General features: G+C 45.7%; 1 long non-coding RNA gene and 1 pseudogene across 2 annotated transcripts; both read left to right on the top strand.

Annotated features, from left to right (window-relative positions):
* The first annotated feature begins 19 nt into the window (after positions 1-19).
* On the top strand, positions 20-24,747 carry LOC139357254 (uncharacterized). 2 transcript variants are annotated; one of them, XR_011610154.1, is made up of 3 exons: positions 20-569; positions 16,228-20,098; positions 24,662-24,747. It is a non-coding gene; the product is annotated as an uncharacterized lncRNA (long non-coding RNA). The 2 variants fall into 2 exon arrangements; XR_011610153.1 differs by lacking the exon at positions 24,662-24,747 and adding an exon at positions 20,292-23,976.
* LOC105473872 (10 kDa heat shock protein, mitochondrial pseudogene) lies at positions 6,602-9,635 on the top strand (annotated as a pseudogene).
* Positions 24,748-27,921: the final 3,174 nt, after the last annotated feature.

The following is a 27,921-nucleotide window of genomic DNA, read 5'->3' as shown; positions in this document are numbered from 1 at the left end:
ACCTCATCTCCGACTGTGTTTCAGGGACATGGCTGATTTACTTTTATGATTATGACTTATATGTCAATTATATCGCAGAAGATCTTGGAGATGTTTGTGCAGACTGGGTGGATTAATTTTGTTCTGCAAACATACACCCTGTGCTTTTAAGCGTTTTCAAGCCGGGCTCTTAGAATGCTTTGCAGACACCAGCAGAAGAGAGAGAAGAGAGCTGCCCGTGATGACCTGAGGGCCGCATTTGCCTGGGTCTGGTTCGATGAGCTTGGTGTATCACTTCCATCCGTTCTGTACCTGCTCACAGAAACCACAGATAGCACAGCTGTGATAGCATCAGTTCTCAACCGCACGGTGGAAACGCATGTGAAAAACAAGCCCTCCCATGCTGGAGAACGACTCCCACCTGTGCCTTTGGAAACATTCGGAGCACAGTAAACCATTACAAGAAGGGGAAAGAGAAAGCAAGCGATCACTCATCCAGGAGCAGATTTTTAATAATACTTTAGGAGAACTTTTCCTAGAAGACAGTGGCTAACGTGAACATGCATTTGCCTAGACCATTTGGAGACCTGGTAAGTGATACTTTTGAGTAGTAAACTTTAGAAATTCAACCCAAATGGAGAACGCCTTACCCAACACAAGGAAGCCTAAGGGAGTTAGAAATGAGCGCAGACGGGTGGAGCCCAGGCGTATCTTCTCAGGGAAACGCCGAGGTGGTTCCACGAGGCTGAGAAAAGTCAGTGTCATAATGAATTGATGTCCCTCCCTGAGCTCCTCCCAGGAACAAGGGGAAGTCAGACATTGTCAGAGGGAAGCCTTGGATGTGGAATGGGCCGGGTGCGGTGGCTCAAGCCTGTAATCCCAGCACTTTGGGAGGCTGAGGCGGGCGGATCACCAGGTCAGGAGATGGAGACCAGCCTGGCTAACACGGTGAAACTCTGTCTCTACTAAAAAAATACAAAAAACTAGCCAAGCGTGGTGGCGGGCACCTGTAGTCCCAGCTACTTGGGAGGCTGAGGCAGGAGAATGGCGTAAACCCGGGAGGCGGAGCTTGCAGTGAGCTGAGATCTGGCCACTGCCGTCCAGCCTGGGCAACAGAGTGAGACTCCGTCTCAAAAAAAAAAAAAAAAAGTATGTGGAATGGGGTCTGGGGGAGTCTGAAGGAAGGACTGCCCGGCTGATCTCACTGGAAAGTGATTCCTTAGGCACAGATTTCACTCAATGAAATACAATTTTAGGCCGGGTGCGGTGGCTCACACCTGTAATCCCAGCACTTGGGGAGGCCAAGCCAGGCGGATCACAAGGTCAGGAGTTTGAGAAACTCCTCGAGTGCCAGGGGAAGTTGAGGAATATAGGGCATCTGTGCCCTGCAGCAGGACAATTCTGAGGGTCCCTAGCAGGCCTGAAACCCCGTCACTACTAATAATAAAAAATTAGCTGGGCTTGGTGACATGCGCCGGTAGTCCCAGTTACTCAGGAGGCTGAGGCAGGAGAATCGCTTGAACCCGGGAGGCAGAGGTTGCAGTAAGCCGAGATCGTGCCACTGCACTCCAGCCTGGGTGACAGAGTGAGATTCCATCTCAAAAACAAACAAACAAAACAGAAAAAAAAGAAAAAAAATACAATTTTAAAGATCTGCCACCATGTTCCAAGCACTGTACTTGGTATTTGGAGTAGAAGGATGTACCAGGAAGAGGCCCCAATACCCTGAGAGCCTGGAGGTGGCTGTGGGCAGAAAAACAAATCAATTCCAAAACCACGTACTGTGTGCAGTCTCTGAAAATGGACAGAGGTATGAGAGGAGCTCAGAGGATGGCATTGTTCGATTTGAGCACCCTGGAAAGCCCTCAGGAGGAGGTGTCACTGGAACTGCTGGCTAGAGGACACACCAACTCATGGCCACATCTGACTGGCATCGCCATCTCTCCTTTTCCCATGCATCCGTTCCTTTGATGGTGTTATTCACTGTGTGTCTTTCTGCTGGCTTGTGTCTCTTTTTCACCTTGAGCAATGCAGCTGCCTTTCATCTTCTCCGGGTCATTGGGCTAGAGTTCAAGGTTATCAGATGACCTGTAAATAAAAGTTTACTGCCCCACCTTGAGCAACCAGAGTGATGCCTGCAGAGCATTCTTAAGTTGGAAGATTGGGTAGGCCCAGGGAATGCTCTCCAGGTCACACCAGAAGGACCAGTTGGAAATGGCAACTATTGAACCCTGGGCAGTGGGGTAGGGGAGCAGTAGTGGAAGCCTAGAAGGCTGTCCAGAGGAAAGCTGCTGACTGAAGCAGGAGAAACACGCTCCTATGTGTGTGGAAAGAGCTCAGTCATAAGGACGGATGCAGCTACAGGGACTGTAGACAAGTCTTGCTGTGAGGCCAAACCCATCTGGCTAAGCTTTGCACCCACTGTGGCCCCTAAGAGGATCACAGCCCAAAGTGGTAAGGTTGAGTGAAAGTGCAAATGTTGCAATCATCAGAACTTTGGAGATGAGGTGGGAACGTGGGTTTGTCGGCCAGCGATGTACCCATGAAGGTGACTGTTGAGTTTGGAGGCCGTCTTGCTCCAGAGTGTGCAATGTGCTGCCTGGAGAAGCTGGCTGGTAGCCAGGCTGGGACCTACCTGGGGAAGCAACTGGAATGAAGAATGTGACCCTTTTCCCTGAAGGCTCAGGAACTTTGTCGTTTTAGGGACCAAGAACTGTTCAAGACTATAATGCCAATGGGCTGGTTTTTGGAAGAGCCATACCAGTCAAGTGGATTGGAAACTTGTACCAGCCTGACCAATGCATGTCCTCCTGTGTTGTTTTGGGGGTGAGCAATTCAAGGGGTGCTCTCCCAGATGCAGTCCTGGGCTGTACTCAGCCCTTAGAAGTTACAATGACTTCTCACTGATTCATCCATCGTGGTGGTTATGTTTCTGCTCTGCATCAGGTTGATTTTTTTTTTTTTTTTTTTGAGACAGAGTCTCACTCTGTCACCCAGGCTGGAGTGCAGTGGTGCGATCTTGGCTCACTGCAAGCTCCGCCTCCCAGGTTCATGCCATTCTCCTGCCTCAGCCTCCCCAGCAGCTGGGACTACAGGCACCCGCCACCACGCCCGGCTAATTTTTGTATTTTTTTTTTCTTTTTTTTTTTTCTTTTTAGTAGAGATGGAGTTTCACTCTGTTAGCCAGGATGGTCTCAATCTCCTGACCTTGTGATCCGCCCGCCTCAGCCTCCCAAAGTGCTGGGATTACAAGCGTGAGCCACTGCGCCCGGCCCATCAGGTTGATTTTAAGGGTTAACTCTACAACAGGGAAATTAGATTTTTAAGTTCTAGAGAAATCCTACTGTAAAGAAACTCAACCTTTGGCTATTAACTCCTACACGTATACTCATCTCTGAACTAGGTGAGTCCTATGTATCTCCTATTTCTGTTATTACAAATTTAAAATCACCACTAAATTTATACCGCATAACAAGCTGGTTTACATCTATTTATTTTAAAGAAACAAAAAGCTTAAGTCTTACATTCTCTAAAAGATATAGAATTTCCTTAAAAATCGAATAGGAATTTGATGTTTATAAACAAGTTGCAAATTTGATTAGAAACAAAGAAAAACAAAACTCGTGTGTGTGTGTGTTTTATACAGTGAGTCCAGAAAATATTTGTAAGCAGCAAGTTGATAATACCAAAAGCTTATATTTGTGTGCTAACAATGAACCAGGTACTGTTTGATGCATTTTGCATATATGACCTCATTTATAATCTTCAGAGGAACTTAACCCACTTATAAGAGTGAACTTTTTTGAAGTTGAAATTTCTAAGTATTTTTTCATATTTTATAACGAAAGAGTTTCTGGACCATTCATTTATTATATGAGTTTTGGTGGTAGTTCCAGCCATTTTTGCCCATTAAAAAATTTTGAATCAAGGTGTTAGGACGTGGATTTTGGGAACATCAACCCTAACTGAACATCTGGATTCTTTGAGGTTCCCCCGCCCCCTTCAGTTCCTCCCAGGAGGCCCATCCAGTCACAGAAAGGGTTCCACCGTACAGGCAAGCACTGGCCAACTATACTCACTGACACAATTCAGAAGGCAGGTTTGATTTATTTATGGGACCTGGGGTGTTGAGGCAGAGGTACCGGCTGCTTTGGGCTGTGTGTGGAGACAAGCTGCCAAACAAGTCCATCTTGATAAACTCTCAGGAGAATTTAGCCAATTAATGAGAAGAAGAGAGCCTAAGAAAATGTAGGATGTACTGAGGCTGGCACTTGTGGATAAACAAGCAAATCAAGTTTCCAGTGTCTTTGATGATCTTTTATACCGCCTGGAACATGTAGACTTGGGAGGAGGAACTCTAAGGTTTGTGAGGGAGAAAACCCCCACAGCCCCCACCCTGGCTGTCCTCAGAGTCAGGAGGGGTCTGGTGGAAGCGGTGTGCATGGGCAGGGAGTTGGCCCCTTCTCACACTTACCTCCTCATCCCTTCCCCATGGATTTAGCATGCTCTGCAGATAGATTATTAAATGATGAATGAATGACCCAAGAATTAGGAAACTGCAGTCTTGTACTGCAAATTCCTGGGAATCTGGGATACAAAGAGATAAAAATGACATTTGATTTAAAACTGGGTCCAAGGTAGCCTGCTATAGCCAGGATGGTATTTCACAAGTAAAACTGAAACTGAAAAATATCATGGATTACTCTTCAGCTCCTAGCAATAAACGCTAGACTGTATTATAGATAACTTAAATATTTTAATGAAACTTTTCTTGTTTTCTTCTTCTTCTTTTTATTTTTTAAATTTATTTTATTTAATTCTATTTTTAGACAGGGTCTCACTCTGTTGCCCAGACTAGAGTGGAGTGCAGTGGCACAATCAAAGCTCACTGTAGACTGTAACTCCTGGGCTCAAGCAATCCTCCCACCACCGCCTCCCAAGTAGCTGGGACCAGAGGTGTGCACCACCATGCCCAACTAATTTTTAAATTTTTAGTAGAAATGGGGTCTGACTATGTTACCTAGGCTGATCTTGAACTCCTAGGCTCAAGCAATCCTCTTGCCTCAGCCTCCCAAATTGCTGGGATTACAGGAGTGAGCCACCACGCCTGGCCTGTATGGAACTTTACTATGTGCCTTGTTTTAGTCTATTTTTGTATTACTATAGAGGAATACCTGAGGCTGAGTAATTATAAAGAAAGTAGGTTTATTTGGCTCATGGTTCTGCAGGCTCTACAGGAAACATGGAACCAGCATCTTCTTCTGTTGAGGGCTTCAGGCTGCTTCCTATCACGGTGGAAGCTGAAGGGGAGCTGGTGTGCAGAGGTCACACGGGGAGAGTGAAAGCAAGAGAGAGGAAGGGAAGGTGCCAGGCTGTTTTTAACAACCAGCTCTCGGGAGAACTCTTATGAGAACTGACTGAGCAGGGCCTCCCTCATTACCTACAAGAGGTCACCAAGCCATTGTGAGGGACCCGTCTCACAACCCCAGCACCTCCCATTAGACCCCACCTTCCTCCCGTGAGGTGCCATCAGGGATCAGATTTCAGCATAACACTTGGTGGGGCCAAACAAATTATATCCAAACTATAGTCTACTTTTCCATATTTGTTCTTTTATGAGTGTCACAAATATCCAGCAAAGAGCTCAAGGCAAGTATTACCCTCCGTTTTACAAATGAGAAACTAAGATGCTTACCCAAGGTCACAAAGCTAGAGAGTATTGCAGCCAGTTCTTGACTTTATCCACAATTCATTCTCCCCTACTCCAAGCTTCAAATTGGCCATAGCAAGTTTAATTACGTCATCAGTTCTGACTGTTGTCAGCATACTCTTTCCTCAAAAGAACACAATTTATGAGCAGATTGTATTTTAGAAGTTTCTCTGAGTGGTGCAAAGGAGAAACTGACAAGTTCTAGAATGTATGGAATATGAGATATGTCCTTTAATTTTTAACAGCTTATTTGCCCTTTTCACTATGCTTTTGCTATGCTTCTATTTTTCTCCCTTTTTTGCCTTATCTTGAATTGCTGGTTTTCCTTATCTCTTTTTTCCTCCTCTCCACTGGTTTGGAAGTAATGTTTTTATTCCTTCACTGGTTATTCCTAAAGCTTATATATACCTCTTGACTTAACAAATTTTAAAATAAATCGATATCTCTACCTTCATCAATAATACAAGGAATTCAGAACACGCGGACTCTAGTCACTTGCAGTATTGCTCATGTTATGTGATCCAGTGTTAGTCATTGCTATTGTTATTGTTTACAAATATTTGTATTAGTTAGTTATGGCTGCATAATGATTACCCCAAAACTTAACAGCTTATAACAACAAACATTTATTATGTCAGTTTCTGTGGAGCAGAAACCTGGGAGCTGCTTGTCTGGGTGTTTCTGGCTTAGAGCCTCATATGAGACTTGTGGTCGAGCTGTCGGCCAGGGTTGCAGCCATCTCAAGGCCCAAGTGGAGCTGAAGCATCTGATGTCCAAGCTCATTCGTGTGGTTTGGCAAAATCCAGTTCCTCATGAGCAGCTGGACTGAGGGCACAGCTCCTCCTCACGTCACGTGGACCTCTCCGCAGGGCTGATCACAACATGGCAGCTTGCTTTCCCCAGCATGAGTGATCTGAGTGGTGGGGACCAGGGGGAAGGACAGAGAAGGGAGAGGGAGAAGAAAGAGAGCAAGCAGCCAAGATGGAAGCCATAGCCTTTTTATAACCTAACCTTAGAAGTGACCTCCCATTGCTTCTGCCGCATTATATATGTTAGAAGCAAGTCCACACTCAAGGAGAAGTTGTACACAGGCATCAAGGAGTGGACCCGACTGGGAAGCCCATTATAAGACCATCTGCAATGATATTTAAACTTGACCACATGCTCAGCAATTTCTCTCCTTGCATTACTTCCTAGTATAACAATGAATAATCCTTCCAGGCCTGTGAATGGAAAATATTCTGCCTCTGTCATAATTATTATTATTTTTTCTTTGAGATGGAGTCTTTCTCTGTCACCCAGGCTGGAGTGCAATGGCATGATCTCGGTTCACTGCAAACTCTGCCTCCCAGGTTCAAGCGATTCTCCTGCCTCAGCCTCCCGAGTAGCTGGGACTATCAGTGTGTGCCACCACGCCTGACTAATTTTTGTATTTGTGGTAGAGATGGGGTTTCACCATGTTGGCCAGGCTAGTCTTGAACTCTTGACCTCAAGTGATCCCCCTGCCTTGGCCTCCCAAAGTGCTGGGATTATAGGCATGAGCCACTGTGATGGGCCTTGTAATAAAACGTTTTAGGTTGTCCTTACTCTTGAATGACCATGTATCTGAATGCATTTGACAGCTCTTCCTTGGCCCTTCGAGTTTCTAATTCCACTTCTCCTTGGTTTCTATTATCATTAAAGATAAATCTCTGTCATCGAATGTTTTGGCTTCTGTGGTGGTTTTTAAAGGTTTTTCTCTTTGTTATCATTGCTCAGCAGTTTCGTGGTGATTCATTTAGGCATATATTTATTTTACATGTGTCCTGTTCAGGACTCTCTGTCCAATTTGAGTAGAGTTTCCAGACAAATTACAGGCAGCCCGGTTAAATTTGAATTAGGTAAGTATGACTCAAATATTGCATAGAACATACCTGTATTAAAAAATTATTTTTTGCTTAACTAAAATTCAAATTTGACTGGAAATTTTATATTTTAATTTTATATTTGCTGAATTTGACAACTTGAAATTTGATGAATCTTGTCTTTTGTCTACCTTGGAAAATTCTCACTTCTATGTTCTTCAAATATTGCCTTGCTTGAAACCTCTCTGTTTCCTCCGTCTGAATTTTTATTGAATGTATGTTTGCATTAGTTTTCTAGAACTGCCGTAACAGATTGCCACAAACTGAGTTGATTAAAGCAACAGAAAGTTACTTCTCTCAGTTTTGAAGGCTGAACATCTAAAATCAAGGTGTCTGCAGGATCATGCTGCCTCTGAATCTCTAAGGAAGAATCCGAGCTTTTGGCGGTTGCCAGTGTGGGAGACCAAAATATGCCACCCCAAAATATACTTTTTTGGCATATATCGAGATAGCTATTCAGAGAAGCTGCAGACACAGAAATAGCTCTAAAAAGCTGTCCTTTTGTAAAAGAAATTTACATCTATCTACATCAGTAAACCAACAGGCAGATGCGAGCAGAAGCTTTCTCTGAGGTCTTCTTATCAGCCTAAAGACAGGTCTAGGAAAGATCATATTAGCAGCCCAGACAGAGTCCAGAGATTGCAACAGAGTGTTCCCTTTTTTCCTCAGGGCTGCCACCTGAGAGACAACTGCCTAACAAGACAACCTTTAATTTACAATATATGAAATATTTCCTCTCCTCACCTTCCATAACCTGTTGCCAACTCCCCCCACCAGAAGCCCCAAGCCTCCATTTCTTTCCGTAACTTAAAATGCTACCTAAGCTTCAACCACCTGGCCCTTCTTTGAGTCTCATATTTTGTGGGACTCCCTTGCCTTATGCATGTAATAAATTTGTGTGCCTTTTCTCCTGTTAATCTGTTTACTGTGACATTTATTTCAGAGACTCAAATCATCGCATCTTCAGAGGGTGGAAGGAAAGTTCCCTTGACCCCTACACCAGCAGTCCTTGGCATTTCTTGGCTTGCAACTGTATTGCTCCCCTCTCTGCCTCTGTCATCATGTGGATTTGTGTTCCATATTTCTGTCTTTCTGCATTTCTGTGTCTTCACACAGTCTCCTTATAAGGACTCCAGTCATTAGATGGGGACCACCCTAATCCAATATGACCTCATCTTTGCTTGATTACATCTGCAAAGATCCTGTGTGCAAAGGCCAATTTCGAAGTCCCAGGTAGACATAAATTTTAAAGGAACATTATTCAACCTTGTAAAACGTTCAACACTCTCATAAGTGGGAGTTGAACAATGAGAACATATGAACACAGAGAGGAGAACATCACACACCAGGGCCTGTCGGGGGGTGGGGGGTAAAGGGTGGGAGAGCATTAGGACAAATACCTAATGTATGTGGGGCTTAAAACCTAGATGACAGGTTGATAGGCTCAGCAAACCACAATGGCACATGTATACCTATGTAACAAACCTGCACGGTCTGCACAGGTATCCCAGAACTTAAAGTAAAATTTTTTTTAAAAAGTTCAACATTTCACTGTTTTTTTGTAGTTGTTTTGTTTTTAATGAGACCCTTTATGGAACCAAAAAAACAAAGGAGGATGTCATTATAAATTAAAAACAGAGGGATCTCTCCTTGTGGTGCTGCATAAGAGCGGAGTATGAGTCTGCGGCAGAGGCAGTCATGGCAGGACAAGCGTTTAGAAAGTTTCTTCTACTCTTTGAGGGAGCATTTGTTGAAAGGAGTGCCACCATAACTGTAACCAAAGGGGGCATTATACTTCCAGAAAAATCTCAAGGAAAAGTATTGCAAGCAATAGTCATAGCTGTTGGATCAGGTTCTAAAGGAAAGAAAGGGTGGAGAGATTCAACCAGTTAGCATGAGAGTTGGAGATAAAGTTCTTCTTCCAGAATATGGAGGCACCAAAGTAGTGCCAGATGACAAGGATTATTTCTTATTTAGAGATGGTGACGTTCTGGCTGGGCACGGTGGCTCACGCCTGTAATCCCAGCACTTTGGGAGGCCAAGGTGGGAGGATCACCTGAGGTCAGGAGTTCGAGACCAGCCTGGCCAACATGGTGAAACCCTGTCTCTACTAAAAATATAAAAATTAGCCAAATATGGTGGTGCACGCCTGTAACCCCAGCTACCCAGGAGGCTGGGACAGGAGAATGACTTGAACCCAGGAGGTGGAGGTTGCAGTGAGCCGAGATCATGCCATTGCACTCCATCCTGGGTGACAGAGTGAGAAACTCTTTCTCAAAAAAATAAATACATAAAAAAGAGATGGTGCGTTCTTGGAAAGTATATAGACTGAAATAAGTCACTATTAAATGACATCAACATGAAGCTGCCTATTCCACTGAAGTTCTAAAATCTTTCATCATGTAAATAAATCTGTCTTTTATAATAAACTAATAATAACTAATGACAAAAATAATGACACATAGCTAAATCTATTCAGTCTATCCTCAATTCAAACTATCCCTCATGCTTCTATGTGTTTCTTTTGTCAATCTGTCCTGTTTTCATTACGTGTTGTTCTTCCTTACATTTTCTATTTCTTCTTTGAAATCACTTTCATAAATTCAAACATACTTATTTTTTAATATTTTAAGATAATTTTATTACCTCAATATCTTGAATTGCTACAGGGGTATTATCAACCCAGGGCCAATTTATATGTTACAAGCTTAACTTAGAGTTTCCTGCCCCATACAAGTAATTTAAATTCAGACTTTTTTTTTTTTTTTTTCTTTTCTGAGCCCTGGGTAGTGGCACATCGATGGGTTGGTTTTGTTTCCTCTTCATTGAAGGTGGTGAGTTTCAAAGATCTCAGCTTTATGTAAAGGTCTCCGTTCCGACTCTACGCCAAACCTCCTTTCCTGTCTTCATGTGGGTGCTAACTTAGAACTCTATTTCTGGGTCAAATAACTCCCTGCTCTAAGCCCTGATGACTATACCTTTGACACACACTATATTGGTATGGCTTTTAATTGTCTCTTTGTTTCTAGCATCTGAGGGTCTATGTCTTTGTTAATTCAACTATGTATTTTAAATAAACGTCCTATTTTATCTAACATTTGTAGATATTTGTAGCTGGAGAAAACTAACTTTAATTGATTCTACTGAGTAGACAGGACTGGAAGTCTGGTCTCTGGGGTTTATTAAAACCAAGGTAACTAGCTCTCCTGGATGCTAGCTCACTGTCCAAGTTGAATTCAGTGTCAGTCATCTAGAAAATGTCCCATTTTTCATGTGTGAAGTCTGCTTATAGTGAATAGACCAGCTTAGGTCCTTGGTTCAGTGAACTCCTCAAAATGTGGTTTCAGTATTGAAATAATTGGTTATCATTCTGATTTGACTATTTTCTCTCTCTGCTAGGAAACCAGAGAGGAGAGAATCCTACAGACAATAGACAGATGTTTGAAATACTTAGAACATGGTTTGCTTTTGTTTTTGTTTTGAAGTGGAGTCTTGCTCTGTCGCCAGGCTGGAGTGCAGTGGCACGATCTTGGCTCACTGCAACCTCCGCCTCCCAGGTTTCAGTGATTCTCCTGCCTCAGCCTCCCGAGTAGCTGGGACTACAGGCACGTGCCACCTCGCCCAGCTAATTTTTTGTATTTTTAGTAGAGACAGGGTTTCATCGTGTTGGTCAGGATGGTTTTGATCTTTTGACTTCGCAATCTGCCCACCTTGGCCTCCCAAAGTGCTGGGATTACAGGCATGAGCCACCGTGCCCAGTCAGTTGTTTTAATTCAAAGTTCTAGACACATGGGAAGTGGAGGAAATGCTGGACGAGAAGGCACAGTTAGATGGTAGACCCACCTCTGTCAATAACCAGGTCCGATTCTAACTCATTGTTTTTCATTTGCAAAATAAGAGTGTTGGACAAAATACCCTATAGGCTCCTTCTAGCTCTTAGGTGATTTGTAAAGGTTTGGGGTGAGGGTAAACTGCTGGGTTAAAGTCTGTGTAGTCTGAAAGCCATGCAGGGGCTCTGATGGGCTTACCCCTGTCCCTGAAGCCGAGGCCTGACGTGCTACTTTCCCAGGGCTTGGTTCTTGCCTGTTTTTCTTGAGGCTGTCTTGGCATTTGCACCTGCTCTCATGGCTTCACTGGCCACTTTCTCAATCCCGGCTATCTTCTCTATGTTCTTGTTCCCTGTCTCCTATTGTTGCTTTCTGGCTACTCACCATGAGGGCAGAGATGCCAAATATCTACAAAATTCCTCACATTCCTGAAGAAATTCTCCCAGTCTTTCCCTAGCGTCCTCTGAGGATACCGCTGTGATTGGTGAGAACTTTCATAGATCTAGCCTCTTCGTTTACCAAATCCTACCAAGCCACTTTTCTTGTGAAATGTCTCATATGTACATTTTGTGCATTCAATAAATAGCTTTTGAGTTAGGCCAGGCACTGTATTGGACATGGATTAAACATAAAATAAAGAAAGCAGATCTCGGCCAGGCACAGTGGCTCACGCCTGTAATCCTAGCACTTTGGGAGGCCAAAGCAGGTGGATCACCTAAGGTCAGGAGTTCCAGACCAGCCTGGTCAACATGGTGAAACCTGGTCTCTACTAAAAATGCAAAAAAACAATTAGCCAGGCATGGTGGCAGGCACCTATAGTCTCTGCTACTCGGGAGGCTGAGGCAGGAGAATTGCTTGAAACCCAGGAGGCAGAGGTTGCAGTGAACCGAGATGGTGCCACTGCACTCCAGCCTGGACGATAGAGGAAGACTCTGTCTCAAAAAAGAAAAAAAAAAAAGAAAGCAGATCTCTGTCTTCAAGAAGGTTGAGGTAGAAAAGGAGCAGGCAAACAAGTTCATCATGGCTCATGATGAGAAAAAAAAAAAAAAAACCGGCATCGTAGTGAGTAACAGGGCTGGTTATTTTTGGTCAGTTACTTAAGGGGTCTCTCTGCAGAGAGCTGAGGTCTAAGAGGTGAGAAGAGAGTTCCAGTTACAAGTGCATCAATAAAGCCTATAGTCTGTCTCTCTCTCTCACACACACACACACGCACACACACAGACACACACACACACACAAAGATATTTGCTGATTCATTAAATGAAATAAGCAGCAGCTGACATTGAGTCTACAGCCAAAAAAAAAAGTAGCAATAAGACTTTGCAACTAGCTTTGCCAAAGGTAGAGAACATTCTGATTCTAGGTGATGGATCAGACCTGGTTCTAGGAGTAGAAAAATTATTCAAGAAGAATAAGAGCGATTGATCCATTAAGGGGGATTAAATGCCCTCTTGGGAACATTAAGCACTATATATCGTGATTTTGTAATCATCCCCCAAGCTTCCATCTGTAGTTCAACCTTTGAGTGAGCTCCAGCTGAAGGCTGGTTCAGTTCTCAGGCAAATACTATGAATCACAAGAGATAAGTTCACCCTCATCCCGGTGCACATAGTTTTCTTATGAGTTAGGATTTGAGGAGCTAGCTTTCTTAGTGCCTGAATATCCTTGTATTTTGAGTTTGATTTGTAAATGCTGAGATTAAATTTTTCAACTGATCCCTTTGGAATGAACACTTGGGTCCCCAGGTAGCTGAAAAGCACAGCGCAAAAGTCAACATCACTTAACAGGCTGTTTGGTTCTCCATCCCCACCTTCATTCTGCTCCCAGCTGTGTTTACCTGAAGAACAACAGAGCCCAGGAAGAGGTAACAGCGAAAGACCTTTCTTCCAGGATTTTGAGTCAAGTCCCAGCAATGATCTAGATACCAAGGACACCCAAATCCATTCAAGGAGCCCAATTAGGCTCAAGGAAAACCAGAACAAGACAGGGACCCTGCTCTACAGGCTGTTAGCAGGTCACAGCAAATGTCAAGACAGTAGCATGAAGTGATTCAAGAATTTCAACTGGTCTTCCCTGCAAGCTCTTAACAGGGGAACCCAACATAGGGACCACCAGGGCTCTGCCCTCTTGCTGTTGACTGCACCACATAACAGCTAATTAGATTTTGCTTCCTCTGTGGTTGGTGTTATGTGTAAAGAATGAGCAGAACATCGGCGCTAGTGCCATTCAATCCGTTATGAGTTCCACAGTTTGGCCATGAACAATGGTGGCTGAAATGGCATTCAGATGCAAAAAGCTAGGACCTGGAGACTGAGGCAGCCCTGTGAGACTGGGTGCTGCTGGGCCACCCCTAAGAATGGCCATGTGGAGAACCTTTCTGAGGAAAGAAAAGCTAGAAGTCCAAAGTCCATTGAGTGCCCAAGTCTTAGATAATGTGAAGGCATGAACATGGGGTTGCAGATGACAGCACCATTAAAATAAACTAGTCAGTTTATTTGGGGTTTATCTGGGTGGGGTGGTGAGCTTTAACACATCATGCAGCCAATAGCAGGTGCCTGAGCACAGTGTTTACAGGAGGAAAATTCATTCACCTATTTTATTCAGACTCCAAAGACGAGTCTATGTAATTAAGAGACTGAGAATTACACTAGGGACCTCCTAAAGACATGTTTGTGAAAGTCTGCCCAAAGCCAATTAGCATAATGAATGAGACATGCAGGAGCAGTGAGCTCACGTGTGTGCATGTTTGTCAAAGAGGATCACGGTGGTCTTTCATCTTTCAATCCTGTTCAGATCTTGGGCAAGTAAAAAGTCAACTAGAGGAATATTTTTCTCAAATATACATGTACATATGCATTAGAAAGGTAAAAATGAATCCTATAAAAGGTACTTTTTATTCTCTCTCTTTCAAGAATTAAACTTACCACATCTAAAAATCAGTTTTAGGCAAGGGGGTATGGGTTGTGTCTTTTGGGTTTCTGTTCTCAAAACCCAAGCAAACATCAGGCTATGAAAAAGGAATTCAAACAGAGTAAGTTTCCATTCCTTCACCCAAAGTGCATCAACTTTCTCCCCCAAGACTCACCTCCTCTCAGCCAGGTACTGAAAAGACAAGAACTCCACCTTCAGGTCTTCTCTGGGGATGTGGGAAATGCCGGCAGAGCATCCTGGGCTCAGAAATCAGTCGTGGCACCTGGCACCTGCTTGCCCTCACCAAATTCAGCCTGTCCTCCTCAGCTGCATTGTCAGCCACCTTCCCTCCAACTGCCCTGAAGATGGAAGTGTACCCAACCTTCAAGCCTCTGTCGCTCCAGACTGTGAAGTTTCGGGCTGAAGATTCATTATGAGACGAATGAGATGTTCATCTCCACTTACACAGCCTACGGCTTGTGTGTTGAGAAAGATATTGAACCAACAAAATGATCTTCAACACAAAACTCTATTCTCCTCTTCACTCGCCTTTATTTCTTTATTTATTTTTTGAGACGGAGTCTTGGCTGTGTCGACCACGCTGGAGTGCAGTGGCGCGATGATCTTGGCTCACTGCAAGCTCCACCCGGGTTCATGCCATTCTCCTGCCTCAGTCTCCCGAATAGCTAGGACTACAGGCGCCTGACACAACGCCCGGCTAATTTTTTGTTTTTTTTTGTTTTTTTTGTTTTTTTTGTTTTTTTTTTGTTTTTTAGTACAGACGGGGTTTTACCGTATTAGCCAGGATGGTCTCGATCTCCTGACCTCCTGACCTCCTGACCTCCTCTTCACTCTTTATTGTTAAAGCACTTATTTCATTGGTTTCAAACTGCTTTAAAAGGACTGAATGTGCAGGCAAGGAGATTGGACCGCGTTGAAGTGTGTATCCCTGCAACTGGGTCCTCCAGGCACGGACACACGTTTGTAAGATTAAAAAGGACATTGCAATCCCAGGCATGGTGGCTTATGCCTGTAACACCAGCACTTTGGGAGGCCAAGGCGAGTGGATCACTTGAGGTCAGGAGTTCAAGACCAGTCTGGCCAAGGTGGGGAAACCCCGTCTCTACTAAAATACAAAAATTAGCTGGACATGGTGGCAGGTGCCTGTAATTCCAGCTACTTGGGAGGTTGAGGCAGGAGAATCACTTGAACCAGGAGATGAAGGTTGCAGTGAGCTGGGATCACGCCACTACACTCAGCCTGGGCCACAGAGCAAGACTCTGTCTCAAAAAAACAAAACAAAACAAAACAAAACACCTGCTGTTGCAGTTCCCAGTTATGAGTCCCCAACATGCTCTTGCTATAACCCATTGGATTAAAAGCAGTCCTTCCCTTTGGACTGTGGGTCCAAAACTTTGCCCCATTTTTCTCTTTCCATTGCAGCTATTCAAGTCCTGAATGGCAGTTTCTTGAGAGGTTAATTGGTAGTAAGCCAGCATTAAAAAAGTCAGAGGGGGCAGGAGTCCTGTGGTCATGGATTTCTGAAATGCCATATTAACATATTAACAAAGTTAGATGCCTGTCTTTATTGCAGGGCTCGGGAGCCTTTTATAAGCTCAGGTCTTTTCAAATCCCCAGTGGAACTCTGCTGCAGTTTTTCTCAGTTTGACCCCAGCGCCTTTTGTTTGCTGTGGAATGTCATGGGATTAGCATTCCTGGTGGTACTTAGGGAGACATGTTTTCTAGCAGCCTGGGTCCCAGAAGGGCAAGTCAGGCACTCAATCAACAAGCAAATACACAGATAAGTCGCATGGCAAGTTATCATCAATTTTAAAATGTTATTGATGATATTTTTAATCAGTTTATTTATTTGTACTAAACCTATTTCTACTTACAGAACTCCTCAATTCCCACTAGCCCCATTTCAAGTGCTCAGGAGCTACATGGAGCGCCCTCACGGCCCGATTAGATGTGCAGAGCTCCATGAAGCAGATAAAAGACATTCAGGTTTAGACCCTTGGAGGGAGAGAACACAGAGGGCTTTGTGACCTTTTAATGAGGCTCAAAGACACCCCTGAGACTTTCCTTTTCCCACCCCTGCTCTATTAATCCTCTTCAACAACGTGAATTTCCTCAGTGAGTTGAGGGTTTACCCCTACCTGCCTCAAAGGAATTTTGAAAAGATTAAAAAAAAAAAAAAAAAAAAAAAAAAAAGAAAGGAAAACAGAGCTTTGGCTTAGCACTCAGGACCCATCCGAGGTGGTCGCAATTAAAAACAAAAGCAGCCACTGTGATTTGGCCTCGCTTGTACGGTAGTAACATGTGATCTATTTCACCAGCAGCCATAGCGTTTGTTTTGGAGACTTCAGTCAGAAAATAAACATAACACATGTGTGAAAAGAAAGAAGTGTGTGGAACTCGGAGAAAGTCTTATCTTCTGAACACCATTGCCCGAGAAGCCCCCATCTTTTAACAAAGAAAAGTCCATTGTTCATCATTTTGTGCCGTGTGAAAACCAACATGATAAACAATGATCATTTTAAATGGACCAAAAAATAACTTGCATAGACACTGGAGGCCAAGAAAAGAAAAGAAAAAAAAAAAAAAAAGAAAGGAAAGAAAAAGCATTATCCTTTTATCCATTTAAAGAAAAGAAAGCAAAATACATCTCATTATCAGCTCTCAATAGAGGATTAATAGGCTCTAAGCAGAAGCTTCGGGAAGGCTGCTGTTTCAGAAAAGCTTATCAGGTTTTTGAAAAGAAGAATTCCAACCCCCCTGAACTCCCACCCTCTTGTGTACACAACTGGAAGAATGGCACACCCATATCGATGGTGATAGCTTTTATTTGCAGAGATGGGTTAGATTGGAGATGAGAGGGGAGCTCATCAAAGGGCTTCAGTTAGTTGTATGTAAACCGGCCTTGTCCTCTGACACTGTTCTTTTCCTTGCAGCCCATCGAGAGATGTATCTGAATGGTGACTGGACCCAGGGGTGCTGGGGCGGGGGTGTCAGGAAGCTGCTCTTGGGAATCAGCCATCCTGCTGCTGTTCCTGTAAAGATTTCTGTTACTCTTTAAATCAGTAAGTGGAGACTAGGGCATTCTAATGTTGCAAACATTAAACATTCAAGCTACCACTTAAAATTTCTGCTGCAAAAGAAATTTCAACCACCGACTAGTTAAGGGGAAGGATCTGCCCTACCCTGTAATTCCCATGGCTAAAACGCGTGCCATTTCTTATTTCAGACTGGAAGATTCTGTGGGCTGTCCGATTTAGGTAAACAGTGCTGTCTTTGGCTTTCGTTAGGATGCTCAGAAGTGAGAGCCGTTGCAGTTTGACCCTCTCTTCCTGGCTGTGGGCTTTGCTGTGATACAAGGTAAAGTGAGGAGGGAGTCAGCGCTGCCCTGGAACCCAGCCCAAGCCTGTGGCTACGCTGTGGCTTCGTGTCCTGGGACTGCTTTAACAAATGACCACAAACTGGGTATCTGCAAGCAGCAGAAGCTCTTCTCCCAGAGTTCTGAAGGCCAGAAGTCCAAAATCAAGGTGTGGGCAGGCTAGGTTCCTTCCGGAAGCTCTGGGAGAATGTTCCAGCTCTCTCCTGGCTTCCGGTGGTGCCAGGATTCCTTGGCTCTCTTTGGGTCCTAGATGCTGCACTCCAGGCTCTGTCTCCATGGTCACATGGTGTCCTCTCCATGCCTCCCTGTGGCTTCATGTGGTCTTCTTATAAGGATGCCAGTCACTGGATTTAGGACCCACCCTAAATCCAGGAGGACTTCATCTGTGAGAATGACATATGCAAAGAGCCTATTTCCAAATAAGGTCACTTTCTGAGGTTCTAGGTGGACAGCTATTTGTCAGGACACTATTTAGCCTAGTTCATCCTCATTCTTCCACTCCAAGATGACATTTTCCTGAACTTCTAATAGCTATTTTTATCACTGCAGATTTTATTACCTTAACAAAAAAAAAAACTGCTAAACTTTTCACTGCTTTTGAAAAGCATTGCCTGTGGCTCAGGGAGAAAGCTAGAAGAACATGAAGCAAGCAGCTGCATGACACATCCATGGGACAGGCCTGGGCGTGGAGCGAGGGCTCCAGAAACAGGAGGGAAGGGAGAACTGACCTCACTTGCCTTCTGTGGAAGGAGGAGGTGGGAGCCACGCAGGGAATGCCGGGGAGCCAGGTAGGCCTGGACTCGGATCCTGGGGGTGTGACGAGACTGAGGCAACCAGAAGACCTCTCAGAGACAGGACCAAGGGCAAACCACGTGGAAGCCCCCGAAGGCCATGTGCCACCAGGAGCGTCCTCTTCCCAGGAGCATCACCTTCCTAGGAGCGTTACCTTCCCAGGAGCGTTACCTTCCCGGGAGCCTAGACTCTGTTCTGCAGGGCTTGGTTTAGTGCAAGGGGCAAAGGGCTGGGTGGAGAGACGAAGCTTCAGGGCAACTCCACACCCACAAGGCCAGCCTGGCTTCCTCACTGCTGACCCGTAGCCTGAGGCTGCTGGATCATTAGCCATTCTGGGCCAGCAGCCTGTCTTGCTCTGCCTTTGCAGCCGCATAAAGCGCATGAGAAGCTGTAGTAACTTAAACAGAAAGAGGAAGTCCCGGAAGATGGGCACGCTCTTTAAAAGAACATGAAGGAAAAGTCCACATAACCCCTGACAAAAACTCTCTCCTTGACCAAACTTGAGTCAGGCTCCTCCAAGCCCTCGACCTTGGTCCTTGTCCTTGCTAGGCCTGCAAAGCTCAGTTGCAACAGGGATCCTGCTGCCAGTTTACTGAGAACCCTTGATCCTCCATATCGGATCACCCTGGCCTGCCTTCAACAAGAATCTCCTTGATCAGTTTAGCAAGAACCCCGACCCTGAAATCACCTTCATCTGCTGAACCCTCTCAACCTGCTGTAAATAGCCCCTTGTTCTTTTTTGTTTTTCATTTTAATTTTATAATTTTTTTTGATAAGGAGTCTCACTCTGTTGCCTAGGCTGGAGTACAGTGGCCCAGTCTCAGCTCACTGCAACCTCTGCTTCTTGGGTTCAAGTGATTCTTCTGCCTCAGCCTCCCTAGTAGCTGGGACTGCTACAGGCACCTGTCACCACCTCTGGCTAATTTTGTATTTTTGGTAGAGATGGGGTTTCACCATGTTGGCCAGGCTGGTCTTGAACTCCTGACCTCAAGTGATCTGTCTGCCTCGGCCTCCCAAAGTGCTAGGATTACAGGTTTGAGCCACCACGTCTGGCTCCTTGTTCATGTATTGGGAATTGCGCCTGATCTCTCCCCTGCTGTGACAGTGTGTACACCAATTGCAATTGTCCTGAATAAAGTCTTACATACCATTTTAAAAAGTGTCAGAATAATTTTTTGTTTTACACCCTCGCCAGCCCCACCCCCTGTCAGGGAACATTTAAGTACAGAACTTAGAGCTCCATACTCAACAAGGTTTCTCTTCAGCACAGAGAACTTCTGTCCTTGGCCACACTCCGGTGAGGTCCGTAAGTCCTGCCCCAGTTCCTGGACCCACAGCCTTCTGTGGAAAGCCCCCACTCGCAGGCAGCCACAGCAGAAGCAATGGAGGAAGGAAGCCCGGCAGGCTGGCTCAGCACGTGGTCGACTGAGGTCTCATTTCCTTTTTATTTTCTTTCTAATGCTCCTTTCAAAACTGTATCTCTCTCCTTTAGAACACAACTTCTTTTTTTAACCCTAAGTCTCACGTGGAAAGAATTTGTTTAGTTTGCAGTGGTGCTGTGGCATGAACCTTCAGTCGGGTGAGTCATATACCCTGGGCTGCTGACTTGCATGAGGCAGGGACAGGGAATGTTAGCTCGGGGAGCTTGCTTATGTGTTTTCATTGTAAAGAGATGTAATAAAAAGGCACTATATCAGAATGTAAACTCTCAATATCAGTCTTTAATTCAGCAGTGTTTTTCTATAATAAAGTATATTTGTGTTTGTTAACAGAAGGAGGAGGTGGAAAAAACATAAAGCATGTGCAAGTAAAGGTTTAAAATACAGGTGAAACTCTACCTACAGAGGCACGATTCTAACATGCTTAAGGATGCTTGAGAAAGCCCTGACCCTACAAAAAGGCCTAAGACCCGGGGCAAGAATGAAGGAGTCACGCAATGCAAAAAGCGCATGAAGCCCAAGGTTCTCTTCCCCAGTGTTAAATCATCTTAATACAGAGGACTGGGCTTTAGGACATTCCGTGAAACTTGACTCACCGTGTTCTGTGTCTGGAAGCTCAATGTGAAGCAGATCTTACTTGCACTTCTAAAAGGAGGCATGTTGATGCAATGGAAAAAGATCTGATGCAGTAAGACTCAGAGTCCTAAGATTCTCTCTGTCTCTAACTGCCATTACAAGCTTTTGTGAGGATGGAAAGGTCTTTGCAGGGTGCCTGCACACAGGAAGTGTCTCTAAGAGGAAAGAACATGTTGTTGGAGCTTACCATTCTAGTGCAGCTTCCCTCACAACAGCACCAGTGGAGCCATCTGTCCAGATGCCCGGCCCTGTCCTTTTGAACATCCTAGATGCTTTGCACCCTCCAATCAATGTCCTGTGAGTTGCTTTCCTGCTAAAGTTAGCCCAAGATGATTTCTCTTGCTTGTAACAGAAGAGTCTTGCCTTGGTCAGTTGCTGTATTTGTTCCCTGTGGCTGCTGTAACAAGTCACCATCAACTTGGTGGCTAAAAAGCAACAAAAATTTCTTCTCTCACGGTGTGGAGACCAAATATCCAAAATCAGTTTCACTGGGCCAAAATCAAGGTGTGGATTGGGCAGCACTCCCTCCTGAAGATCTAGGGGAGAATCCATCCCTTGTTTCCTTTAGGTCCCTGGGGCTGCTGCATCCCTTGGCTTGTGACCATATCACTCCAATCTCTGCCTGTGTGATCACATTACCGTCTCCTCTCCTGTGTGTGTTGACTCTCCTTCTGTCACTCTTTTATAAGGACCCTTGTGATTACTTTTAGGGAGTACCAGGCTAACTCAGGATAATCTCCCCATCTCAAAATTCTTAACCTAATCACACCTGCAAAGACCCATTTTCCATATAAGGTAACATTTATGGGACACAGGAGTTATTACCTGGTATCTCTGGGGGTCATTATTCAGCCTACTGTAGTTGCCAGTTATGGAGTTTGCTTTTATAGCCTATGTTTGGTGTACTTTTTGATGATGACGCTTACAAGTCTCATTGTCTCAATCTGGTGGGACCTGCAGGTACTAATGGCTGTGACATCTGGGCAAGAGACAAGCAGCAACAGGAACAGGTTTGCAGGAACCTGGAGCCATTGGCATCTGCTTGGCTCTGCCTCGTCTTTTGCTGTTTATGGGTTGTTGCCTTGGCAGAGCCATGGCTAGAGGTATAGAGTAACTCGTACGCTTTTGACAAGAAACGGTTCTGACCCCATAGGGGAAACACCACAGCTCTTATGTGGTTATTTCCATAGCTAATTTGAGTACAATATGTCAAGAAACATGGCCCAAACCTTTCCTATCAAAAGCATTTAGGTTATTATTCTTAAATGGTTTTGATGGTAGTATATTTTACTGTAGAGACATAACCATGCATTATTTAGATACATATTTCTGCTGAATTCCATTCCCTCTCTCCCTCAAAACTGTGAATGCATTTGGTGTTTAAGAACACATGCGTGCTCCCTAACCACAGGGGCATACGCTCAAGCCGCCCCAACAAATGCTGCTATTATTGAAATGGGTGCTCCAGAGTTAGAAAGTAGTTTTTATTTCTTCTAGATGTTATGCAGATTTATGGTAATAATACTTTGTATTGTTAACCTTTGCATGTAATAGTAGCATTTGTTCCTATCTATTGAAACACGACCATGTCTGTGTAACATGCATTAAATAAAAATGGAATGTTGGCAATTTTCAGCTCCTTTACTTCCTGCCAGCTCTCCCTTTAGAAAGCTAACTGGAAGAGAAATATATTTTTTCCAGTGAAATATAGAATTTGTTTTTCAAAGAATGAAACAAAAGTAGGAGTTTGTCGTTTTGTTTGAATTCAAATAATCTCTTAAAGCTATGGGACTAAACAGCAAATTTGAGGGGAGAGGAAGAGGGGAAGATACCACACAAATAGCTAAATTTATACCGAAAGTTCAGTGGAAACAAAAACAGTGTAGACACATGACAGGGGATGTCATCAGTGGATGCAAAATTGGAGCTTCAGATAAGGGGTATTTTTAATACATGTACATTAGGCAGCCTTCTCCATCACAGCAGAGACTGCAGGCCCAGGAGACCTGATGGATTCATTCATGGGTTCACTCATCTGGTCATTTAGCTGATACTTAAGGAGCACTGGCACAGAGCAGATGCTAAAAGTAACATGGTGAGCAAATAGTCAGGGTCTCTGTCTTCACTGGGAAGCATCCTTGTGAAGGAAACAGACATTAAGACCTTTCAGGTTCTTCTAGCACTTGCTTCCTGCTCAGCCACATTCTCCTGGTAGACACCTGATCCCCCTGTGACTTTGTTGCAGAAAACTTGTCTTTCAGATCCCCTTTGCCCATTGTCTGTGTGCTCCCAAGAGTCTTCCCTTCAATCCCACTGGCGGTCCCCAGCACCCTGGGCCAGGCCTCTCCCCATGTTACCAACAAGGGTTCCATGTGTTCCTGTGAAGCCAGCTCTTCATACGGATGGGATGGGATCCCTTGGTATTGAACAATCACCAAGTCAAGTGAAGCATGAGCTGTTTGTTCCCCTTGACCTTGTCTTCTAATTGCTCACTGGTTTTTCTTATCAGCTTGTGAGATCTCCTTGTACAGGCTTGTGAATATTTTTGTGTGACATATGTGCCGAAAATATTTGTCCAATTTATCACTTTTCATTTGATTAGGTGTATAGTTTCTTTCCCCAGGTGATACACACACACACACACACACACACACACACACACATATATATGTATATACATATATGATAGACACAAATGACAAATACATTAATATAATTGAACATACACAGTGATTTCCTGTCAAGAGTAATATGGTCTCCCCATGTATAGTTTTCCTTGTCTCTAATTTTATTAAATTGTGTTTGCATTTAGATCTTGGATTATTCAAAACATTGCACTATTTGTATAATCACTCCCAAAGACAATACATAAAAACTTGACAGAATCTGATATTTCTAAAATAAATCACTCCAGACCAGTATCTTTTCTCCCTACGCGCCCCCCACCCCACCGCACTGCCCCCTCCAGCCGAGACAGAGTTTCACTCTTGTTGCCCAGGCTGGAGTACAATGACATGATCTTGGCTCATTGCAACCTCTGCCTCCCGGGTTCAGGTATTTCTCCTGCTTCAGCCTCCTGAGTAGCTGGGACTACAGGCATGCGCCACCACACCCGGCTAATTTTTGCAGTTTTAGTAGAGGTGGGGTTTCACCATGTTGGTCAAGCTGGTCTGGAACTCCTGACTTCAGATGATCCACCAGCCCTGACCTCCCAAAGTGCTGGAATTACAGGCATGAGCCACCATGCCTGCCCTCCAGACCAGTATCTTACATGAAAATATTTTATTGTATTCTAAGGAAAGATTCAGAGCAGAACTGAAATTCTACCCCGCCCTCCCCCGCCCCCCAGCAGGTGCTGACTTCTCCAGCACAGCCCCCTCACCTCCATTTCCTCTCCTACCAAAAGCATCAGTCTTTCTTCTATCTCTAGACCTGCCCTAGGTGGAAAGACTTGGTCCGATCTAAATTTTGAGCTTCCTGTTTCTTGTGGAGTTGATTTACGTTTCACTTTTCTGTTCTAAAAGCATTATCTATTCATCGTAGAAAACAAAAATGTTATAAATAGTAAAGCCTCCACAAATGGACATTATTGGAGGTCTCAGCATCTGACTCCCGTCTCCAACTCCAGAGCCATGTCTTTCCCCACAGCTGCTATCCAGGGATGGGCCCCCGGCCCACCGAGAGCCAGGAGACCAATGGTAGCCTTACCTGCGGGGAGAGGCGTCCCACTTTCCTTCCAGCCCCTGAAAGCTACTGAGGGGAACTCTGCTGCTCTGGTGGTGGGGGGGGGCAGTAGGCAGCCATCAGCAGAGCAGGCAGGGCAGCACCCAAGGCCCTGGAGGGGGAACCCAGAGATGCCTTTCAGGACATGTTGTCCCACACCTGAGTGTCTGATCTGCTAATGCTGCTATGCAGAAGGTTGGGGTGAAACGCCACAATTGCTCCACTCACTAGAGCCACGTAAACCACCTGAGCTGGAGCGGGTGTCTTAGTTGGGCCTGCCAGGCGGCTGGAGGATGTGGGAGAGGAGGCCAGCTTCTCATCCAGTTCTCCTTTTCTTTGTCCAGAAATAGGCACACAATGAGGAAGGCGTCTGATTCCAGATGGCAATTGTCCCAGAAAAGCAGGTGCCCTGCACCAGTGTGGACATGCATGCGCATTAATCCAGCCATTTCCATTCGGGGTGCCCATGCCTTACTTCAGAAGGGGGCTCGGTTCACGAAAGGTGAAAGAGCCCAGGAGCTGGAGAAAAGAGTGCTAATGAAAACTGTCTTTGTTCTAAAGAAAATCCCCAAGGGAGCATCATTTGGACGCTTGGTTTTGAATGGATGGAGCACAAAGTGAGGCCTCATATGTGGTCAGTTGGGAAGGGAAGCACTTGAGCTGAGAAAAGCCACAGCAGGAAAGCAAGTGGAGGGGACAGGTTTTCTTCTGCCCTCTCTTCCCACGAAGAGCCACCACACATTCACTGAGTACCACCCTGTGCAGGGAGCAAGGACTGGGTGATGGGAGCCTGCAGCCGAAGGACCTGGGCATCCTAGGGACAGAGAAAACAGTGCCTACCAGGGATCCCTGTCCACAGCGTGGGAGACGAGGAGCAGAGCTGCTTATGGTCCTGAAAGAGATGGGTCTGAAAGAGAAGGAGAAGAACCCTTCTTAGGGTGGCCACTGCAGCCCGTTTGGGGGTCTTTCCCAGCCTGTGAATGCAGACAGATCAGGAGAATTGATAGGAACCAAATACAGGGGACGCGGCTCTCCCCTGCTCTCTCTTCCACCAGGAGAAGCAGTGCCATGGTGCCTGTGGTTATGCATTCCTCACTTGGTCTGCCTCTTGCACTCTCTGCTGGCGGTGTTCCCTCGGGTACCGCGAGCAGGGGCACCCCCAGGGAGCAGAGGCCAGGGCGAGGCTCAGAGCCAAGGCTGATGCCTATAAACGGAGGCAGCTGAGTTGGAGGCCACAGCGTGGATGGTCCCCGTCACCGTGGAGGGACAGCATGTGAGGCTTTCAGCCCCTCCCAGGGTGGGTGGTATCACTCAAGGAGGAACCAACAAATCCCACCCTTTCCCCTTCCCTCTCTCTTGACTTGCCTCCATCTTTCTTGCCTTTCTTCCCCCCACAAACCTTTCTTGATCTCCTACTACATACCAGGGGTGATTGTAGGAGCTGGAGACAAAGCAGTAAACAAAACAAATGCTTGTCTTTGTGGTACTTACGTTCGGATGGAGGCGAGGTCGAAGAAACACTTTGATGTTGGAGTTCAAGACAGTGCATTGCTTAACAAAGAAAGAGGCAAGTCAAGGAGAGAGAGGGCAGGTGGAATGGGATGTCGAGCGACTGGACCACCCCACTCGGTGTCCCTGTGGGGTCTGGGGCTCAGGACAGTCAGCACAAGGACTCCAGGGCTCCCCGTACACTGCGGCGCCTGAGGGTTCCTGGGGGGCAGCCGAAGTGTGTGCACCGACCTGGGCCAACATCCAGGGCCCTGTTATGCAAGGGAGAAGGAGCAGAGACTTGGGGGTGGGAGCGGGGTGGGGAGCAGAGCCACAGGCATTCTGCTGTGGTTTCTCCAGACCCACCTGCTTGGGAGGAGCCTGATTCTGCAGCTCATCACCCCTCAGCACTCCCGCAGGCCCCGCAGCAACTTCCAGGTCTCTGCTCTGCAGCAGTGGGACTTCCTCTCAGCATCTCCCCACCAGCCTCCTGGAAGCTTCTCAGGCTTCTCCACCTTTGCTCCTCCACAGAAAAAAAGCCCTACGCCAAGCTCACTGGGGCCATGCTGGGCTCCACCGGGCACCATGAACTGACCCAAAACCGGAACACCAAGTCCTTCAGCATTGGCGTTGGGCAGGAAAACAGGAGCCAGGCAGGTCACCAAACCACCAGAATGCAGAGTTTAAAAATAGCCTCTCGGCACTGCCCTACTTCTCCTGAAACGATTCCACTGGATCTGGTCACATTTTTATATTCTGGGAGCACTCGAGATGGATTTTCACGATGCACATTAAAGCCGTCTACGCGGTATTTAACCAAAGACAGGCAGATTGATAAGGAATCAGAAAGGATTTTAAGACCGAGGAGTGAAGCATGGGGAGACCTGGAAAGCCGTCGTTGGGCAAAGGAAATGGATTTTTGTCCTCTGGGTGTGTGTCAGAGGGAGGGGTGGGGAGGCACTGTGTCAGGAAGTGGAAATGGCCTGCTGGGGATAGAGATAACAGAGCTCTGAAATCTGGGCGGACAATCCTCCAAAGGCTGCAGCCATTGATCTGCAGAGACCCTGCAAGGAATAGCAGGCCTCCTCCAGTCCATTCCAGAAAAACTCCAACTCCACCTAAAACCAATGTAGGAAATCCACAGGGTTCAGCCTTCTGCCTGGCCAGCAGTGGCCCCTCACCCCACTACCACCATCGGTTTCTCCTAGTCTTTGCCAGCAATCCTCCGGTTTGAATCCAATAGGGGAAGGAAAAGGAAAGAAAACACAAGGTTTTTTTTGTTTGTTTTTTGGTTTTTTTTTTGAGACGGAGTCTCGCTCTGTCGCCCAGGCTGGAGTGCAGTGGCACAATCTAGGCTCGCTGCAAGCTCTGCCTCCCGGGTTCACGCCATTCTCCTGCCTCAGCCTCCTGAGTAGCTGGGACTACAGGCACCTGCCACCGCGCCCGGCTAATTTCTTGTATTTTTTTTTAGTAGAGACGGGATTTCACCGTGTTAGCCAGGATGGTCTCGATCTCCTGACCTCGTGATCCACCCGCCTTGGCCTCCCAAAGTGCTGGGATTACAGGCATGAGCCACCGCGCCCGGCCCACAAGCATTTTTATTCAACAAATACTTACAGAGTGCTCCTGCGTCCCAGCGCTGTGGTGGACATGACATCAGGGGATAGAGGGACGATGCTGTCCTCTCTTGGATTTTGTACTCTGGGGCCGGCCGCCAGGGCAGAGCGAAACAGAGAAAAAGTCAGGTGGCGATGAGTGCTATGAAGGGCAATGGGCCAGAGTGAAGGATAGGACAGACGGCAGTCCTCATGGAGGGTGCTCTTGGAAATCACAGACAGGAGGGCCTGTGAAAATTGGTGTCTCTTTTTCTTTAGTCTTTGGTGGGGGGGAGGGGGGGCGGGGGAAGCACTCTTTCTCCTGCAAGGGTCATGGCTCATACTTTTACTGGAAAGGGGTCCGGATCCGGTCTTGGATCTCGAGAAAGAAAGAATTCAGGGGGAGTCCGCAGAGTAAAGTCAAAGAAAGTAACGGAATAAAAGAATGGCCACTCCATAGACAGAGCAGCACCGAGGGCTGCTGGTTGCCCATTTTTATGACTATTTCTTGATTATATGCT

Source organism: Macaca nemestrina, chromosome 11 (assembly GCF_043159975.1).
Source record: "Macaca nemestrina isolate mMacNem1 chromosome 11, mMacNem.hap1, whole genome shotgun sequence".
Classification (NCBI taxonomy): Eukaryota; Metazoa; Chordata; class Mammalia; order Primates; family Cercopithecidae; genus Macaca; species Macaca nemestrina.
This window is presented reverse-complemented; position numbering and strand designations above follow the sequence as displayed.